This window comes from Triticum urartu, chromosome 1A (genome assembly GCF_056163025.1).
Source record: "Triticum urartu cultivar PI428250 chromosome 1A, HENAU_Tu73, whole genome shotgun sequence".
NCBI lineage: Eukaryota > Viridiplantae > Streptophyta > Magnoliopsida > Poales > Poaceae > Triticum > Triticum urartu.
In genome coordinates, this window is record NC_141873.1 from 280,528,592 (window position 1) to 280,544,062 (window position 15,471).

The 15,471-nt window shown below is 41.8% G+C and overlaps 1 non-coding gene and 1 pseudogene across 1 annotated transcript; both read right to left on the reverse strand.

Moving 5' to 3' along the window:
- Positions 1 to 1,128: 1,128 nt before the first annotated feature.
- LOC147990868 (uncharacterized) lies at positions 1,129 to 1,829 on the reverse strand (annotated as a pseudogene).
- A 13,175-nt stretch (positions 1,830 to 15,004) lies between these two features.
- On the reverse strand, positions 15,005 to 15,111 carry LOC125533274 (small nucleolar RNA R71). The gene has a single exon (XR_007294204.2). It is a non-coding gene; the product is annotated as a small nucleolar RNA R71 (small nucleolar RNA).
- Positions 15,112 to 15,471: the final 360 nt, after the last annotated feature.

Below are 15,471 nucleotides of genomic sequence, written 5' to 3' on the forward strand. Positions count from 1 at the left end.
GATCACGTGAATATCCCATTGTCACCATAGATAAGCACATGCAAGACATACATCAAGTGTTCTCAAATCCTTAAAGACTCAATCCAATAAGATAACTTCAAAGGGAAAACTCAATCCATTGCAAGAGAGTAGAGGGGAAGAAACATCATAAGATCCAACTATAATAGCAAAGCTCGCGATACATCAAGATTGTTCCGAATCAAGAACATGAGAGAGAGAGAGAGATCAAACACATAGCTACAGGTACATACCCTCAGCCCCGAGGGTGAAATACTACCTCCTCATCATGGAGAGCGCCAGGATGATGAAGATGGCCATCGGAGAGGGATTCCCCCCTTCGGCAGGGTGCCAGAACGGGTCTAGATTGGTTTTTGCTGGCTAGAGAGGATTTCGGCGGTGGAACTCCCGATCTAGGTTATTTTCTGGAGGTTTTCGTATTTATAGGAATTTTTGGCATCGGGAACAAGTGAGGGGGGTCCCCGAGTCGTCCACGAGCTAGGGCGGTGCGCCCCGGGGGGTAGGGTGCGCCCCCCACCCTTGTGGACGGCCCGGGACTCTTCTGGCCCAACTCTTTTACTCTGGGGGCTTCTTTTTGTCCATAAAAGATCATCAAAAATTGGCACATCAATTGGACTCCGTTTGGTATTTCTTTTCTATAAAACTCAAAAAGAAGGAAAAAACAGAAACTGGCACTGGGCTCTAGGTTAATAGGTTAGTCCAAAAATCATATAAAATATCATATAAATGCATATAAAACATCCTAGATGGATAATATAATAGCATGGAACAATCAAAATTATAGATACGTTGGAGACGTATCACTCCCTAATAGCAAACAGTTCATCGGAGCGAACTGTATGCCGTATATCGCACACACATTGATATGGCTGCCCGTTTCTGTTGTTTTGCATCATCACGAACAGTTCGAACAGGTTAATCGTGTACCCTGAATCGCACACGCAACTAAAATCTGAATCAAGTTTGATGGCTCCGCCATCGCAAACGTTTCGCACCTTTTTTGACGAGCTTTTTACATTCCCGTTTGTGATTAATGCATCGCAGACAGTTTCCTCAAAGGGTCTCCGATCATAGTGTCGCGTTAGCAGCATCCTGCAGTAGTGAGTATATCTACGGGTTCGCGGTGCATTTGCGGGTCGAAACCCTATCCCCCCACCGCCGTGTCCCGTCATAGTTCCCCACTCACCTCCTCACATTTCTCGCCGTAGGTGAGCCCATTCCGCCTCCAGCCACCATGTGGGGCCGCATGTGGAGCTCCAGTCGCGGCTCCGAGAGCAGCTCCGGCGGGGGCGGCGACCCCGAGCGCGAGCGGCGTGTCCACTCGGATGGCCCAAGGAAGCGCAGGGCAAGGAAGTGGATGAACAAGGGCCTCGAACCGCCACTAGCTTCCTCATTTGCGAGACGGAGGAATATGACCGTCGGCATGGGTGTACGCCCTCCTCGACCACGGGCTCGTCCTCCGCTGCGAGATCTTCCCACGCCACGAGGTCTTCCTCTTCCGGCATGAGGCTTCTCCCCGTGAAGAGGGAGTGGTCAGAGGAGCCAGAGGAGATCGAGGTCGTCGTCGTCAAGCGGGAGCTAGAGGAGATCGAGCACCGAGGGGTCGTCAGGCCCACAGATTTCATGGCCGATTTTGACGCGGTCGCGGCTGCCATTGCCGAGCGGAGCTTGCGCGAGGAGGCGGAGCGCCGGCGCCATGACGACGAGGTCGACGACCTCATCCTCCAGCAGGCGGTCGCGGCCAACCTTGCCGTGAAGGAGAAGGACGACGAGTGGTGGCGCATTCGCGAGGAGCAGAGGTCGAAGTTCATCGATCTCGTCAGCTCCAACGAGGTCTGAGCTCCGCACCATGTTGTCCTCGGTCGTGAGCTCGCCCATTTTGGTATATCGACCTCGGCCATGCCGCCGCCAGACCCCCCTCCCTGTAGTAGTAATAGTAGTAGTAGTAGTAGTAGTAGTAGTAGTAGAAGGTAGTATGTGATGATGAACTATGAATGATCATGTATCTTGTGATGAACTACTATGGTTGCAATTTCTCCCGTGAAACTTTTTTTTTCAAATTATGCAGTTTCATATACGGTTTCTGTTCTGCCGTGCATGTTTTTGACCCGCAAACGAGATCCTCGTCGAACTGTGAACGGCTTATGCGGGTCAGGATTTTGTGGGGTCTGCTAGAGATGCTCTTAGAAGTGGTAATATTAGTTTGAACCTCTATGATATCCATGTTCACCGGATTAGCACGAGCATTTGCAGCTGATGAGCTGAATTTCATCTCTAATATCAGTTTGAACCTTGTAATCTTCGAATTTGAACCATATAACTCTGGAATTTGAACCTTGTAACATTTCAAGCTTTTGTGGTACAATCGTTGAAATGGCATCATATGAGACTCGTATATTGGTAGCACCCTTAATATGCAATGGACTTAGATTTTATTAACCATTCTTGAATCTATTTACCTTGTCGATCTCATAGCACACGATTTGTATAGCTAACTCGACTGCGATCTTCGACATTATTGCACACAGTTGGTTTCTTAAACCGTATGCCATATAGAGCGCATAATTAATTATTGCACTCAAGTGTCCATCATCACCCTTCTGTGTAACTTTGACCTCATCACCCATGGGTAAACTTATGACCGAAGTCAGTCCACACACTTCATTTTTACAAAGCTTTTTGCTAATAAACGCCCATGATTTGTCCCTCTTCTAGCCACGTGTGGCCAAACTAGCCGGGCGGGAAGCTTGCGCGGTAAACTGCGCGGTAGCACGGGAACAGGCTCACGATGATACATTTGGTGCCTCTTGAAGCCCGCGTGTGGTCAAACGAATCGTGTGCGGTGCGGTGTTGTCAAGCGTGCACTGGAATCCTCCGCTATGAACGTCGTGACAAGACGTGACGATTACATGCCGGACGGCCCCCATTTATTACAGTGGCCATTTAACCCTTGTGTCTCTTCAATCTTTCGATCAACGCCCCACCATTACAAGAAGCACACCCACCCCGACAAATTCTTAGAGGATATCATGTGCGGCTCCAATGGTGCTCCAAGCGACTACCGACGATGAGCAGCAGTTCACCATGCATGCCGTGGTGGACACCCACAGAAGGTTCACAGAGCTCTCGGTGGTGTACACCAACAACCTGGTTTGGGTGGAGCACTCCATCCACATCATGGAGTTGTTGCTTGCCGTGGAGAAGTACAAGGTGGTCGGGTTCGACCTCGAGTACACCCGCGCTCGTGCCGGGTCTCGTCCCAAGGTCGTCATCGCCCAGATGTGCATGCGGAACCACATCCTCGTCTACCACTACTGCCTGGCCACAAGGCCTTGCGAGCGTTTTGCCAGGTTGTCAACAGTCCCCCTCTACATGTTCGCTATAGTGGACATCACAAAGATGTAAAGGTGCTCAAGAATTCGGGCATCGCCTAGCAGAATCTTTTCGACATCTAGGGCCAATACAAGATTTGGGGCAGCAAGGAGCATGAGAAGAACTTACTGGTTCACCTAGCCGAGGCCATCATCGACCCCTACTATAGAGACATGAAGAATTCCTGCAACAAGGACAAGCATGCCTGGCACTCGGTCTGGATGGAGAAAATCGATAAAGCTCATGTCGTGTACGCGGCCAAGAAGGCGTACACGAGCTATGACATGTACAGGCGGATCGTTGACATGAGGAATTTCCTCCTTCCCCAAAACAGCCAGGGATCCAGCCGGAAGCACAGCAATGGCAAGCGTCATCGCAACAATAAGTAGATGATTAGATCCTCATTTCTCCTAGTTTAGTATGCATGTAATTGCATACTTTGGTGTGTGGAAATGTTATGTGTGTAGTCACTTGTGTAATTGTATGCTTAATTTGGTTTTGCAATGCTATCTTTTTAAGTGTATATGTTGATGTTCTGTAAACAGAGCAAATCACATCGCACACGGACTAAACAATGGAACCCATCGGTGATGATTTCATCAATCACTAAAATTATATACCAGCAATCGTTTGCTCACAACACACACAACTTGTTAACAGGAATCGTCTATGTTGTTATCGGTCTTCCCACACGTTTCCGATTACAGAATTGTTTGCCGCGTATCAGATAGATCTTGTTAAGTTGAACCATTTCTGTTCTCTTGGCACAACGCAAACAGTTCATCCGAGTGAACTGCATGCTGTATATCGCACCCACCTTCATCTGGCTGCCCATTTATGCTGTTCCGCCTCATCACAAACAGTTCATCTGAGTGAACTATATGCCGTATATCGCACTCGCCTTCATTAGGCTGCTCGTTTCTTTTGTTCTGCCTCCTCGCAAACAGTTAATTGAACTGAACCGTATGCCTCGCATCGCACACGCAAATAAAAATCTAAACCGTGTTTGATGTATCCTTCATCGCAAACTTTTTACATATTTTTAACGGTTATTTTACATCATCATTTGCGGTTAATGCATCGCGCACAGTTTCATCAAAGGGTCTCTGGTCGTAGTGTCGCATTAGCAGCATCCTGAAGTAGTGTTAGATTTATCTTAATTCTTCTTTTGTAGTTGCAGATGCTTGCAAGAGGGGTTAATCATAAGTGGAAGGCTTGTTAAGGTAAGAATGTGAATGGAACAAATAGGATGGATGTGAATGAAACAAACATGATGGACATGAATGAAGTAAACAAGATGGACGTGACTAGATGAAGTTCTCGTGTGTCCTCAAGAACACTTAGCTTATTATAAGAGACCGTTCAGGCTGGTCCTTTGCTACAAAAAGGATTGGGCTAACTTGCCGCACTTTTGTTACCATTACTATTACTTGCTCGTTGATACGTCTCCGTCATATCTACTTTTCCAAACACTTTTGCCCTTGTTTTGGACTCTAACCTGTATGATTTGAATGGAACTAACCCAGACTGACGCTGTTTTCAGCAGAATTGCCATGATGTTGTTTTATGTGCAGAAAACAAAAGTTCTCAGAATGACCTGAAACTCCACGGAATATCTTACAATAAATAATAAAAAATCCTCGCCAAAGATGAAGACCAGGGGGCCCACACCCTTGCCACGAGGGTGGGGGCGCCCCACCCCCTAGGGCGCGCCCCCTACCTCGTGGCCCCCCGGAGACCTCCTGACTCCAACTCCAACTCTATATAACTGCTTTCGGGGAGAAAAAAATCAAGGAGAAGAAATCATCGCGTTTTACGATACGGAGCCGCCGCCAAGCCCTAAAACCTCTCGAGAGGGCTGATCTGGAGTCCGTTCGGGGCTCCGGAGAGGGGGATTCATCGCCGTCGTCATCATCAACCATCCTCCATGACCAATTTCATGATGCTCACCGCTGTGCGTGAGTAATTCCATCGTAGGCTTGCTGGACGGTGATGGGTTGGATGAGATTTATCATGTAATCAAGTTAGTTTTGTTAGGGTTTGATCCCTAGTATCCACTATGTTCTGAGATTGATGTTGCTATGACTTTGCTATGCTTAATGCTTGTCACTAGGGCCCGAGTGCCATGATTTCAGATCTGAACCTATTATGTTTTCATCAATATATGAGAGTTCTAGATCCTATATTGCAAGTCTATAGTCACCTATTATGTGTTATGATCCGTTAACCCCGAAGCGACAATAATCAGGATACTTACCGGTGATGACCGTAGTTTGAGGAGTTCATGTATTCACTATGTGCTAATGCTTTGTTCCGGTTCTCTATTAAAAGGAGGCCTTAATATCCCTTAGTTTCCATTAGGACCCCGCTGCCATGGGAGGGTAGGACAAAAGATGTCATGCAAGTTCTTTTGCCTACATTACATTGACGAATTGGAGCTAGTTCTGTGTCACCCTATGTTATGATTGTTACATGATGAACCGCATCCGGCATAATTATCCATCATTGATCCAATGCCTACGAGCTTTCCATATACTGGTTTATGCTTATTTACTTTCCCTTTGCTATTGTTACAATCGCTACAAAATACCAAAAACATTACTTTGCTTAATTACTCTTTTGTTACCGTTACCATCACTATCATATTACTTTTCTACTAAACACTTAGCTACAGATACTAAGTTTCCAGGTGTGGTTGAATTGACAACTCAGCTGCTAATACTTGAGAATATTCTCTGGCTCCGGTTGTGTCGAATCAATAAATTTGGGTTGAATACTCTACCCTCGAAAGCTGTTGCGATCCCCTATACTTGTGGGTTATCAAGACTAATTTCTGGCGCCGTTGCCTGGGAGCATAGCTCTATTCTTTGAGTCACTTGGGATTTATATCTGCTGGACACTATGAAGAATTTGAAAGACGCTAAGACAACAATTTATCCCTCAACTACGAGGGGAGGTAAGGAACTGCCATCTAGCTCTGCACTTGATTCACCTTCTGTTATGAGTAATCTTGCGACACCTAAACCTGCTTCTGCTATTCGTTCTGATATGTCGCATGTTATTGATGATGCTACTTCTGCTATACATGATACTTATGATGAAACTACCTCTATGCCTGATACTACTATGCCACTTTGGTGATTTTCTCGAGGAATGACTTGCTAGGGCTAGAGAGATTAAAAATATTGAATCTGATTATGAAGATGAAAGTGATGATGAAGAATCACTTGTTATTCCTGAGGGTTATTTATTTGATCACGAAGCTTCTTTAGCTATTTTAGCTTGCAAAGATAGATATGAACTCAAAAGGTTATTAGCAAAATGGAATAAGCAATCTCTAAATGCTAGGATGAGACCTGACCCTGCTTTTGCTACTTCACCTATCTGTGTTGCTGATAACGATTATGAATTCTCTGTTGATCCTGATATAATTACTTTGGTTGAATCTGATCCTTTTCATGGTTATGAATCTGAAACTGTTGTGGCACATCTTACTAAATTAAATGATATAGCCACCTTGTTCACTAATGATGAGAGATCTCGCTACTTTTATATCCTTAAAATATTTCCATTCTCATTAAAGGGTGATGCTAAGATATGCTTTAATTCTCTTGATCCTGGTTGTGTGCATAGTCCCCAGGATATGATTTACTACTTCTCTGCTAAATATTTCCCTGCTCATAAGAAACAAGCTGCTTTAAAGGAAATATACAACTTTGTGCAAATTAAAGAAGAGAGTCTCCCACAAGCTTGGGGGAGGCTTCTCAAGTTACTTAATGCTTTGCCTGATCATCCTCTTAAGAAAAATGAAATACTTGATATCTTTTATAATGGACTAACCGATGCTTCCAGAGATTACCTGGATAGTTGTGCTGGTTCTCTTTTCAGGGAAAGAACACCAGATGAAGCTGAAATCTTATTGAATAATATGTTGACAAATGAAATAATTGGGCACCTCCTGAGCCAGCTCCTGAGCCAGCTCTTGCTCCAATTAATGATCCTATTCCTGAACCAACTTCGAAGAAGAGAGGTATTCTATTTCTCAGTCCCGAAGATATGCAAGAGGCCAAGAAATCTATGAAAGAAAAAGGTATTAAAGCTGAAGATGTTAAGAATTTACCTCCTATTGAAGAAATACATGGTCTTAATTTACCGCCTATTGAAGAAACATATGATCTTGATCCTTTATTTATTGAAGAACCTCCACACCCCGATAACCCGACACAGGTAGTAAAGGTACAGTCTCTCTATAGATATGATAAAGCTGAAATCCCTCCTACTAAAATTGCTAGTCAATGCTTGGATGAGTTTGATAATTTTATGTTTAAGCAAGAAGACTTCAATGCTTATTTTGGTAGACAATTAAAACAAGATGCTGATATGATTAAATACTTGGGTGATTATATGGCTAATGTCAAAGGTCAACTTAAACTTATTAGCAAACATTTTCTATGGTTACCACTCAAGTAGAACAAGTACTTAAAGCTCAAACGGAATTGCTCAATGAGATGAATAGTAAGAAAAATGATTATGCTGTTAAAGTGGCTACTAGAACTGGTAGAATGACTCAGGAACCTTTGTATCCTGAAGGCCCCCCTAAGAGAATTGAGCAAGATTCTCAGAGAAATAATATTGATGCACCTAGTTCTTCTAAAAAGAAGAAAAAGAAAAATGATAGAACTGTGCAAACTTCTAGTGAACCTATTGCTGAACCACCTGATAATCCAAATGATATTTCTATTTCTAATGCTGAAACTCAATCTGGTAATGAACATGAACCTATTGAAAATGTTAATGATGATGTTCATAATAATGCTCAACCTAGTAATGATAATGATCTAGAAATTGAACCTGTTGTTGATCTTGATAACCCACAATCAAAGAATCAACGTTATGATAAGAAAGACTTTGTTGCTAGGAAACATGGTAAAGAAAGAGAACCTTAGGTTCAGAAACCCATGCCTTTTCCTCCCAAACCATCCAAGAAAAAGGATGATGAGGATTTTGAGCGCTTTGCTGAAATGATTAGACCTATCTTTTTGCGTATGCGATTAACTGATATGCTTAAAACCAATCCTTATGCTAAGTACATGAAAGATATTATTACAAATAAAAGAAAATTACCAGAAGCTTAAATTCCCACCATGCTTGCTAATTATACTTTTAAGGGTGGAATACCTAAGAAACTTGGAGATCCAGGAGTACCTACTATACCATGCTCCATTAAAAGAAACTATGTTAAAGCTGCTTTATGTGATCTTGGAGCCGGTGTTAGTGTTATGCCTCTCTCTTTATATTGTAGACTTGATTTGAATAAGTTGACACCTACCGAAATATCTTTGCAAATGGCTGATAAATCAACTGCTATACCTGTCGTTATTTGTGAGGATGTGCCTGTTGTAGTTGCAGACGTTACTATTTTAATGGACTTTGTTATTCTTGATATTCCCGAGGACGATAGTATGTCTATTATTATTGGAAGACCTTTTCTTAATACTGCAGGGGCTGTTATTGATTGCACTAAAGGCAATGTCACTTTTCATGTTAATGGTAATGAGCATACGGTACACTTTCCGACCTCAAGTTCACTGTATCAATTCTATCGGAAAAAATTCCATCGATTATATTTGGAGGTTTTGAATTTCCTCTTCCTACTGTCAAGAAGAAATATGATATACTTATTATTGGGGATGTGCATATCCCCGTTGAGGTAACCTAGTGTTATTCGAAATTCTCCGGTTTCATGATAATCGGAATGAGTTTGTTAACAAGACTTGATAAACCTTGTTAGTGGATTCCTTTTGATGAACATGAGATGGATGAAACTAGAAGCACAACCTTCTGTACCCTCTGTATACTTTATGTTATTTAGTTGAAATAAAGTAAAAATAAATAATTTTCTGTCTGTTATCTGATTATCCGTGCAATATAAAAATACCTCGAAAATAAAAGTTCTCCAAATGCCCTAAAAATTAAATATGATTTTTCTAGAATATTTGAGGATTCATGGAACAAAGAACACACTAGGGGGGCCAACCACCTTGCCACGAGGGTGGAGGGCGTGCCCACCCCCCTAGGGCGCGACCCCCTGCCTCGTGGGCCCATGGTGGCCCTCCTCCACTTATTATTTTAGCCACACACTTCATCTTCCTCCCCCAAACACGAAAAACCAGCTCAAACCCGAGTCCAAGATCGCTTTGCTGCCATTTTCGATCTCCTTGCTCAAAGCACCTCTCACAAAACTGCTTGGGGAGATTGTTCCTTGGTATGTGACTCCTCTATCGGTCCAATTAGTTTTTGTTTTAGTGCTTTATTCATTGCAAATTTTTGCTGCTTAGGTGACCCTCTTCTTGAGCTTGCATGTCAAATTTATATGGTCAAAAGTAGTTTTGATGCATGATATAGGCCCTAGGCCCTTGTAGGAGTAGTTGCTATCAATATTATTGAGTTTGGTTTACTTTTATTTTGAAGTTACTAAAAATTTCAGAATTTTTCAGAAAATGATGAGGAGATTATTGAGGGGCTCATCGAGCCGAAGCTCGAAGGAAAAGGCACTGAAGCCTAAGTATAATTTGCCGCGCACAACGGAGGTTCGGGCGTGTGAATGGCCTTCCGAGGATTTCTTGAGAGCAGCTGGGATTTATGAAGATTTTCATGAATTGGCTCATAATGCAGGCCTCACCGCTTTCCTCCACGACCAATGCAATCAGTATCTCTTACTCACAAATACATTTGTGCAAAACTTTCATTTTCATTCTAGGAACTCACCACCTACGGTGGAGTTTCATTTATATGATGAGCATAAGGAGATGTCACTTTATGATTTCTATCGGATTTGTTTAGTCCCTTTTGGGGGCAAGACAGAAGAACCACATCATGATGATGTGGAGGTATTTATTAATACTATCACTGTAGGGGAAACTAGGAAGGTTTTCGATGCACGAATCACTAGCATACATTTTCCTGTTTTACGTTACTTTGCATTATTTGCTAGTCGTTTCTTAATTGGACGCGGAAACTGTGGAAATCTTAGTATCCCTGATATAATTATTTTGATCCAAGGTTTATACAGTGATAACACTTTTAGTATGGGCGGCATTATTGCTAGACGGTTAAGTATGAACCGTACTAAGGGTCCCATCTTTGGAGGCATCAATGCTACACGCCTAGCTACACATTTTAACATACCTATTAGGTATGCTGAGAAGGAAGAAAAAGTGTTGCCTCGTGTTTATTTAGATTATAAAAGTATGGTGGCACATGATTTTATTGTTAAGAATAGGGCATGAGAGCTTAAATATCAATTGTTCTTTAATAAACATCATCCTGAGACTATTACCTTTCCTGCTCCTTCTTTGTTTGATTTGACTGTAGGCAAGTACCTTGTTCCGTTGACGGCTATCCACGCCTTCCGGAACCCCGCACCAGCCGAGGAGCCAGAAGCGGAACCACAATTTGATCCTTCATGACAGTCTAACTATCAGTGGGATCCGGAGATGATTGCCAGCCAGTGGAAATCGGAGCCTTCTTCTTCCTCATCGTAGTACGACCCCAACTATTATTATGGATATCAGCCAGGCCAGCCGTGGCCATAGACCAACTTAGGCCAAAAGCCTAAGCTTGGGGGAGTACGTATTTCTCACCGACATTACATTTATGTTCACACACTCATTGCTAGATGTCGGTGTTCATACTTTTTCATTGTATCATCCATGCTAGTTTATTTTCCTTTTTTATGCTTTCTTCTTGTGTGTTTAATAAACCTTAAGAAAAAACAAAAAATTAGTTGTAACTTTTAATTGGTTTACTTTCCATGCTTTTAGTAGTAATTAGAAAGAAAACCCAAAAATATTTCATGTTCTTCTTTTGCTTGTTGGGAGCTTTCCCGTGTAAATAGTTTTATTTCTTTTCTTTTCTTTGGGGTTCGATAGGAGAAGACCATGATTAAATTGTTGAAGTGGCATTATATGCTTTATTGTTGATTTAACCAAGAGCCCATATTGCCTTGTCTTCTCCTGTTTATTGAATGCTCGCAGATTCCAGCTTAGTCCAATGCACGTGCACTCTTATTATTATTCACATCGTTCGGTCGTGCAAGTGAAAGGCAATTATGATGATATATGATGGACTGACTAAGATGAGAAAAGCTGGTACGAACTCGACCTCTTTTGTTTTTGTAAATATGATGAGTTCATCGTTCTTGATTCAACTTGTTATGAATAAGCATGTTTGCAGTGACAATTAGAGATCATAGTTGCTTGTGCCATGCTTGATTAGCTATGAGTTATAATGGTTTACCTTGCGTGCCAACATGCTATTAAAATGGTTATGATGTATTATGATAGGGTGGTATCCTCCTCTGAATGATCTAAGTGACTTGACTTGGCACATGTTCACACATGTAGTTGAAACAAATCAACATAGCCTTCACGATATTTATGTTCATGGTGGATTATATCCTACTCATGCTTGCATCCAATGTTTATTAATTTTAATGCATGTACATGACTGTTGTCCCTCTCTAGCTGGTCGCTTCCCAGTCTTTTGCTAGCCTTCACCTGTACTAAGCGGGAATACTGCTTGTGCATCCAATCCCTTAAAACCCCAAAGTTATTCCAGATGAGTCCACTATACCTTCCTATATGCGGTATCTACCTGCCGTTCCAAGTAAATTTGTATGTGCCAAACTCTAAACCTTCAAATAATTATCCTGTTTTGTATGCTCGAATAGCTCATGTATAAACTAGGTCTGTCTGTCTCTTCCATGTTAGGCGGATTATTCTCAAGAGAAGTAGACTCCGCTCCTCACTCACGAGATAAATGGCTGGTCACCGGGATGCCCAGTCCCATGCTTTATGCAAACTAAATCAAAATAATTGCAAACAAAACTCCCCCTGGGACCTGATGTATGTTGGAGGCACTCATTGTTTCGAGCAAGCCATGGATTGATGTTTGTTGGTAGAGGGGGAGTATAAACTTTACCATTCTGTTTGGAAACTGCCTATAATGTGTGTAGCATGGAAGATATCGCCATCTCTTGGTTGTTATGTTGATGATGAAAGTATACCGCTCAAAATATTATTCACCTCTATTTCAAAACCAAGCTCTGGCACCTCTACAAATCCCTGCTTCCCTCTGCGAAGGGCCTATCTATTCACCTCTATTTAATTTATATTGGGTGTGACTATGATTGGATCTCTTTTACCATGAATTACAATGTCTAGTCAGTCCTTGATCTTTAAAGGTGCTCTGCATTTATGTGTTGCGGTCTCAGAAAGGGCTAGCGAGATACCATCTTGTTATATCATATTATGATTGTTTTGAGAAAGTGTTGTCATCCGAGTTTTATTATTATGGCACGCTAGTTTATTATGCTATTGATATGAGTAAACATGAGACCTGAGAATTATTGAAAATGTGGTTAGTTATAATCTTTGTTGAAAACTTGAATGCTAGCTTGACATATTTACAACAACAAGAGCAAACAGAGTTTGTAAAAGTTTTTCTTTATTTCTTTCTGTTTGTCAACTGAATTGCTTGAGGACAACCAAGGGTTTAAGCTTGGCGGAGTTGATACGTCTCTGTCGTATCTACTTTTCCAAACACTTTTCCCCTTTATTTTGGACTCTAACTTGTATGATTTGAATGGAACTAACCCGGATTGACGCTGTTTTCAACAGAATTGCCATGATGTTGTTTTATGTGCAGAAAACAAAAGTTCTCGGAATGATCTGAAACTCCACGGAATATCGTACAATAAATAATAAAAAATCCTCGCCAAAGATGAAGACCAGGGGGCCCACACCCTTGCCACGAGGGTGGGGGCGCGTCCCCTACCTCGTGGGCCCCCTGGAGACCTCCCGACTCCAACTCCAACTCTATATAAGTGCTTTCGGGGAGAAAAAAACCGAGGAGAAGAAATCATCGCATTTTACGATACGGAGCCGCCGCCAAGCCCTAAAACCTCTCGGGAGGGCTGATCTGGAGTCCATTCGGGGCTCCGGAGAGGGGGATTCGTCGCCGTCGTCATCATCAACCATCCTCCATCACCAATTTCATGATGCTCACCGCCGTGCGTGAGTAATTCCATCGTAGGCTTGCTGGATGGTGATGGGTTGGATGAGATTTATCATGTAATCGAGTTAGTTTTGTTAGGGTTTGATCCCTAGTATCCACTATGTTCTGAGATTGATGTTGCTATGACTTTGCTATGCTTAATGCTTGTCACTAGGGCCCGATTGCCATGATTTCAGATCTGAACCTATTATGTTTTCATCAATATATGAGAGTTCTAGATCCTATCTTGCAAGTCTATAGTCACCTATTATTTGTTATGATCCGTTAACCCCGAAGTGACAATAATCGGGATACTTACCAGTGATGACCGTAGTTTGAGGAGTTCATGTATTCACTATGTGCTAATGCTTTGTTCTAGTTCTCTATTAAAAGGAGGCCTTAATATCCCTTAGTTTCCATTAGGACCCCGCTGCCACGGGAGGGTAGGACAAAAGATGTCATGCAAGTTCTTTTCCATAAGCACATATGACTATATTCGGAATACATGCCTACATTACATTCACAAATTGGAGCTAGTTCTGTGTCACCCTATGTTATGATTGTTACATGATGAACCGCATCCGGCATAATTATCCATCATTGATCCAATGCCTACGAGTTTTCCATATACTGGTTTACGCTTATTTACTTTCTCGTTGCTATTGTTACAATCGCTACAAAATACCAAAAACATTACTTTGCTTTAATTACTCTTTTGTTACCGTTACCATCACTATCATATTACTTTGCTACGAAACACTTTGCTGTAGATACTAAGTTTCCAGGTGTGGTTGAATTGACAACTCAGCTGCTAATACTTGAGAATATTCTTTGTCTCCCCTTGTGTCGAATTAATAAATTTGGGTTGAATACTCTACCCTCAAAGCTGTTGCGATCCCCTACACTTGTGGGTTATCACTCGTTACAAATTACATTGCTATTAAACTATCTGTTACCAACAATTTCAGTGCCTGCAGAAAATACCTTGCTGAAAACCGCTTGTCATTTCCTTCTGCTCCTCATTGGGTTTGACACTCTTACTTATTTAAAGGACTATGATTGATCCCCTGTACTTGTGGGTCATCAAGGCTCTTTTCTGGAACCGTTGCCAGGGAGTGAAGCACTTCTGGTAAGTGGAATTTGGCAAGGAAACATTTATATTACATGCTGAAATTTACTGTCACTTGTTAGTACGGAAAACAATCCTTTGAGGGGTTTGTTAGGGTATCTTCACCTCGACCGGAAGCACAAAGATATTCTCCTCTTTATTATGAGATTCTTTCCTGTATGATAGAGAAAATGCTAGCTAATCCTTATGGAGGAGATGGAACATTACATCCTGATATGCACCTAATCTATGTGGATGAAGTTTGTCGATTATTTAAGCTTGTCGGTTTACCCGGAAATGAAGTTAAGAAGAAGGTCTTCCCTTTATCTTTGAAGGTAAAGGCATTGACATGGTATAGTCTATGTGATGATATCGGAACAGGGGATTGGAATCGGTTGAAATTGGAATTACATCAAAAGTTTTATCTTATGCATCTACATCATCATGATCGGAATTATATATTATATATATAATTTTTGGCGTCGTGAAGGAGAAAGCATCAGTCAAGCTTGGGGGAGGCTTAAGTACATGATGTAAGCAAGCCCCCATCATGGCTCCCAAAGGAAATTATCTTACAAAATTTTTATGCTCAACTTTCTCATGATGATCAAACCATACTCGATTCTTCTTCTACTAGATACTTTATGAAGAAGACTATTGAATTCATATGGGACCTTCCTGAAAGAACTAAATGAAACTCTAAATATTGGGAACTCGACAAAGGTAATGAGTCAGATATAATACTTGAGTTCGATTATGTTAAACTTTTATGGATACTGAAGCTTTTCATAAGTTTAGCACTAAATATGGACTTGACTCTGAGATAGTAGCTTCATTTTGAGAATCATTTGCTACTCATGTTGATCTCCCTAAGGAGAAGTGGTTTAAATACCACCCCTTGCTAAAGAAAAGATTGA